The sequence below is a fragment of the Falco peregrinus genome, unplaced genomic scaffold (assembly GCF_023634155.1).
Source record: "Falco peregrinus isolate bFalPer1 unplaced genomic scaffold, bFalPer1.pri scaffold_146_ctg1, whole genome shotgun sequence".
In the NCBI taxonomy this organism is placed as follows: Eukaryota; Metazoa; Chordata; class Aves; order Falconiformes; family Falconidae; genus Falco; species Falco peregrinus.
In genome coordinates, this window is record NW_026599579.1 from 15,024 (window position 1) to 20,996 (window position 5,973).

Below are 5,973 nucleotides of genomic sequence, written 5' to 3' on the forward strand. Positions count from 1 at the left end.
AAAGACAAAGCCCCGCGCAGAGCTGCGGCGGCTGCCCGGGCAGCCCGGAGGCGGCGGCGGGTGGGCGGCGGGGCGGCGCGGGCCGACCCCTCTCTCCCGGGCGCCGCCGCCACAAGCGAGCACCGGGGCCGCCCCGCCGCCGCTCCTCGCCGAGGTAGCGGCGCGGCTCCGAGAAAAAAAAAAAAAAAAAAAACCAAAACAAAACACCACCCACCCAGAAAAGGGCAGCCCCGTGAGGAGCCCGCTGACCACCGTCCCTGCCGGGGAGACGAGAACCGGCGGCAGCCCCGCCGGTGCCGGGCCGGGCCGCCCGCCTGCCTCAGCCCGCCCGCCGCCGGCACCAGGCGCTCCCTGCCGCGGCCGAGCGCCGGGCCGCCACATCCCCCCCGACCGGGCCGCTGCCCGCCGGCCCCCGGCCGCCCTTCAGCCCGAGCGCGCCGCCGCACGTCCCGGCCCGAAAGTCTCCCGGGCTACCGGCGAAGGCTCCGCACCTCCACGGCCGCTCCAGCGCGCCGCGCGGGCCGGCAGTGAACCCGCCTTTCCCGGGCCGGATGCGTCCTCTGCCCCTACGCACGAGGCCGGAAGCCCCGCCCCTGAGGGTCAAAGCCGCTTCTGCGCATGCGCTGACCTTACTTGGCCAGAAAGCCCTTCTGCGCATGCGCCAAAGCGGGATTGCGTCATCGGCCCGGACGCACGGGGCCGGAAGCCCCGCCCCTGAGGGTCAAAGCCGCTTCTGCGCATGCGCTGACCTTACTTGGCCAGAAAGCCCTTCTGCGCATGCGCCAAAGCGGGATTGCGTCATCGGCCCGGACGCACGGGGCCGGAAGCCCCGCCCCTGAGGGTCAAAGCCGCTTCTGCGCATGCGCTGACCTTACTTGGCCAGAAAGCCCTTCTGCGCATGCGCCAAAGCGGGATTGCGTCATCGGCCCGCGACGTGCCCGGAGGCCACGCCCCCTTCGGCGTCATGCCGCGTCTGCGCATGCGCTGCCCTTACTCCGCCGGGGGGGGCGCGGTGCTGCCTCCTGGCGAAAAAATTTGGGTACTGCAGCCCGTCCAGCTAACGGACTGCACAGTTTATTATAGAGGCACGGCATCAAGAAGGGAACTCTGCCCACGGCCCGTTAGGAAGTTGCCTGGCTTCCCATCTCGGTGGATGAAGTTCCGGCAGCGAACATTCTCGATTCGACTAGTCTAGAAAAAAGAAAAAAAAAAAAAAAATAATAATCACTCCAGAGACCAGGCTTACGCTTTTTTTCCCCCCCTTATGAAAACACTACCAACAGTGCCTGAACGAGAAAAGAGGTCACGAAAGTTTTTATTGTAAAATGGAAGGGCACGAAAGAGAACAGAATTCGACAGACGAGACGTAAACCTCTGCAGCTCTTTCCCCGTGCCTATCGGACATCGGTTTCCAAAAGCTTTCTCGGGTGAGCGCCTTTTGTCTTTGAGCAGTGCAACAGACGCTTTGCAAACAGCACAAGTCTGCTTTTGAACCATCGTTTCAGACTTTGCAATCACTTGAGATGGGGCGCTTTGTACTTAAGAGAAACAAAACCCGCTCTGAGTCTTCCCTTTAACGATACAGGCCTATTCCCCTTTCCCTTAGAGAAACAACCTACTCGCTTCTGAGCTCTCGAGGAATCTTAACACTCCCAACACACTGCGCCGTCAAGATCAACAAAGCAGTTTCCTACCACGTTGCCAGCGAGCGATAGGACCGTCTCGAGACGAAGTTTCCTCGGACAAAAACCAGAGAGATCTATCTTCAAGACTCGGTCCAAACGGGCTCCGTCCCCGTTCCATCGCAGTCCCCTTCGGCTCCACACCACTGCCTTGTGGGAACGCCCCCTAGAAAAAAAGAAACGCTTTCATCAGGGTAACAAGCAGAATACAGCTCTAGCCTTGAGGACGGCTGGCACGCACACGGCCTGTATCGCCGCAGTCCCCTCCCCGAGCCGCAGCTCAGCGCGCGCCGACAGCGGTGACGGAGGACGCGCTGAAGGCGAAAAGCCGAAAGCCAACCCCCCGAAGCCCAGAACCGTGCTCAGGAACCCAGGAGTTAAGCCGAAAACCGGTTGAAAGAGCTGCCTCCTACCTGTTCCCCCCGCCACCTCTCCCCCTCCGAGGTCAGCACCTTTCCTCGCGATCCCTTTTCGCAAACAAAAGACGGACGCCTGCGGTCTCAGCTCGGTACCGAAGCACCACGACGCGCTTGCCGGCGGCGTGCTCCCTCACAAGGCTGACAGCTTCTCTGCACGCAACAGCCGAGGCCCTGTGAAAGGGGAGGAAGGCAAACACCGATCACGTCTCGCCGGGGTCAGGAGGGAGTCGGGGTGCGCCGCAGTCAGAGCCCAGCGCCTTCCCCAGAGGAATTACCGGGGCACAACAAGAGGCAGGAGCGATCGGCAGACAGGCAGGTAACACGCACGGCAGCGATACCCACGGCAGACTGGCAGGACGCTTCCAGCCGCTTCACCCCGCCGCTTTGTTTCGAATTTCGTTACAAGGCAGTCCGATTCTTAAGGCTCACTCTGCTTTGAAGAGCTGCTGGAGAAAGGCTAACACGTGGCATCGGCGTTACCGTCGGAATTCCGGCGTAAAAATCACGGCAAAGCCGTGCCTTGTCAAGCGGCTTCCCAAGCAGGCTCTGGAGCCTTTCCACGAGACGGGCAAAGCCGGAGTCCCGCGGGAACCCTGTGCCAGCTCCGTCAGTACGGCCGAGCCCTCCGACAAAGCGCACCGCCGTACGGAAACGTCAAGCGGGTTTATACCTCGGGCTCCTTTACAGCCTCGGAAAACAACACTGCCCGGCCGGACGCGCTGCTTGAAGCGCCTAGCAGGCCCGGCTGCGTTACCACCAGGGACCGACAGTTCCTCCCCGGCCGTTGCCCGAGCCGCAGCGCAGCACTCGGAAGCGGCGGGCACACGGAGCCTCGCGGGCCCTCGGCGGCTACAAAAGGGATCCCTCCGTAGTCAGCAGTCCGACTCGCAAGCACGAGGCACGCCTGGCGAAGTAACATCTCGAGCGACCTTCGGTTCCGCTCCCCTTGACTTGTCGACGGACGCTTCCGGACGAACCTAGGGACAAAGGGAAAACAAAAGACCCCCGTTTCGCTGGGAAGCAAACCAAAAGGCCTCTTCCCCTCGGCTGCTCCGGCCCCGGAGCTGACTGTCACGACACAAGACCAGCCAGACACCTGAGCTGCCGCTGCCTCCCAGCCCTCCCCGGCAGTTAAAAGGCTTGCGGAGAAAGCAGCAGTCGGGGGCGACGGCTGGGGATTCCGCTGCCGGCTGCCTTTTCTTGCTCTGGCCCGCTCGCAGGGGCGGGAAGAGGCTCCTGAGCTACACACACACACACACACACCCCCCGGCCGCGACAGCGTTACCGCAGGCCCCGAGGCAGCCTCTCTGCGGCCCGCGGGAGCCGGCAGCCCCAGCCGGCTGCCACGGCTCAGGCCAGCGGCTGGGGGAAAGACAAAGCCCCGCGCAGAGCTGCGGCGGCTGCCCGGGCAGCCCGGAGGCGGCGGCGGGTGGGCGGCGGGGCGGCGCGGGCCGACCCCTCTCTCCCGGGCGCCGCCGCCACAAGCGAGCACCGGGGCCGCCCCGCCGCCGCTCCTCGCCGAGGTAGCGGCGCGGCTCCGAGAAAAAAAAAAAAAAAAAAACCAAAACAAAACACCACCCACCCAGAAAAGGGCAGCCCCGTGAGGAGCCCGCTGACCACCGTCCCTGCCGGGGAGACGAGAACCGGCGGCAGCCCCGCCGGTGCCGGGCCGGGCCGCCCGCCTGCCTCAGCCCGCCCGCCGCCGGCACCAGGCGCTCCCTGCCGCGGCCGAGCGCCGGGCCGCCACATCCCCCCCGACCGGGCCGCTGCCCGCCGGCCCCCGGCCGCCCTTCAGCCCGAGCGCGCCGCCGCACGTCCCGGCCCGAAAGTCTCCCGGGCTACCGGCGAAGGCTCCGCACCTCCACGGCCGCTCCAGCGCGCCGCGCGGGCCGGCAGTGAACCCGCCTTTCCCGGGCCGGATGCGTCCTCTGCCCCTACGCACGAGGCCGGAAGCCCCGCCCCTGAGGGTCAAAGCCGCTTCTGCGCATGCGCTGACCTTACTTGGCCAGAAAGCCCTTCTGCGCATGCGCCAAAGCGGGATTGCGTCATCGGCCCGGACGCACGGGGCCGGAAGCCCCGCCCCTGAGGGTCAAAGCCGCTTCTGCGCATGCGCTGACCTTACTTGGCCAGAAAGCCCTTCTGCGCATGCGCCAAAGCGGGATTGCGTCATCGGCCCGGACGCACGGGGCCGGAAGCCCCGCCCCTGAGGGTCAAAGCCGCTTCTGCGCATGCGCTGACCTTACTTGGCCAGAAAGCCCTTCTGCGCATGCGCCAAAGCGGGATTGCGTCATCGGCCCGCGACGTGCCCGGAGGCCACGCCCCCTTCGGCGTCATGCCGCGTCTGCGCATGCGCTGCCCTTACTCCGCCGGGGGGGGCGCGGTGCTGCCTCCTGGCGAAAAAATTTGGGTACTGCAGCCCGTCCAGCTAACGGACTGCACAGTTTATTATAGAGGCACGGCATCAAGAAGGGAACTCTGCCCACGGCCCGTTAGGAAGTTGCCTGGCTTCCCATCTCGGTGGATGAAGTTCCGGCAGCGAACATTCTCGATTCGACTAGTCTAGAAAAAAGAAAAAAAAAAAAAAAATAATAATCACTCCAGAGACCAGGCTTACGCTTTTTTTCCCCCCCTTATGAAAACACTACCAACAGTGCCTGAACGAGAAAAGAGGTCACGAAAGTTTTTATTGTAAAATGGAAGGGCACGAAAGAGAACAGAATTCGACAGACGAGACGTAAACCTCTGCAGCTCTTTCCCCGTGCCTATCGGACATCGGTTTCCAAAAGCTTTCTCGGGTGAGCGCCTTTTGTCTTTGAGCAGTGCAACAGACGCTTTGCAAACAGCACAAGTCTGCTTTTGAACCATCGTTTCAGACTTTGCAATCACTTGAGATGGGGCGCTTTGTACTTAAGAGAAACAAAACCCGCTCTGAGTCTTCCCTTTAACGATACAGGCCTATTCCCCTTTCCCTTAGAGAAACAACCTACTCGCTTCTGAGCTCTCGAGGAATCTTAACACTCCCAACACACTGCGCCGTCAAGATCAACAAAGCAGTTTCCTACCACGTTGCCAGCGAGCGATAGGACCGTCTCGAGACGAAGTTTCCTCGGACAAAAACCAGAGAGATCTATCTTCAAGACTCGGTCCAAACGGGCTCCGTCCCCGTTCCATCGCAGTCCCCTTCGGCTCCACACCACTGCCTTGTGGGAACGCCCCCTAGAAAAAAAGAAACGCTTTCATCAGGGTAACAAGCAGAATACAGCTCTAGCCTTGAGGACGGCTGGCACGCACACGGCCTGTATCGCCGCAGTCCCCTCCCCGAGCCGCAGCTCAGCGCGCGCCGACAGCGGTGACGGAGGACGCGCTGAAGGCGAAAAGCCGAAAGCCAACCCCCCGAAGCCCAGAACCGTGCTCAGGAACCCAGGAGTTAAGCCGAAAACCGGTTGAAAGAGCTGCCTCCTACCTGTTCCCCCGCCACCTCTCCCCCTCCGAGGTCAGCACCTTTCCTCGCGATCCCTTTTCGCAAACAAAAGACGGACGCCTGCGGTCTCAGCTCGGTACCGAAGCACCACGACGCGCTTGCCGGCGGCGTGCTCCCTCACAAGGCTGACAGCTTCTCTGCACGCAACAGCCGAGGCCCTGTGAAAGGGGAGGAAGGCAAACACCGATCACGTCTCGCCGGGGTCAGGAGGGAGTCGGGGTGCGCCGCAGTCAGAGCCCAGCGCCTTCCCCAGAGGAATTACCGGGGCACAACAAGAGGCAGGAGCGATCGGCAGACAGGCAGGTAACACGCACGGCAGCGATACCCACGGCAGACTGGCAGGACGCTTCCAGCCGCTTCACCCCGCCGCTTTGTTTCGAATTTCGTTACA

At 62.9% G+C, this 5,973-nt stretch overlaps 1 long non-coding RNA gene across 1 annotated transcript; it reads right to left on the minus strand.

The window, feature by feature from the left end:
* Nucleotides 1-4,501: 4,501 nt before the first annotated feature.
* Nucleotides 4,502-5,702, minus strand: LOC129783287 (uncharacterized). Its single transcript, XR_008745224.1, has 3 exons — nucleotides 5,565-5,702; nucleotides 5,164-5,317; nucleotides 4,502-4,660 (listed from the first exon to the last, which is right to left on the minus strand). It is a non-coding gene; the product is annotated as an uncharacterized LOC129783287 (long non-coding RNA).
* Between the last annotated feature and the right edge of the window lie 271 nt (nucleotides 5,703-5,973).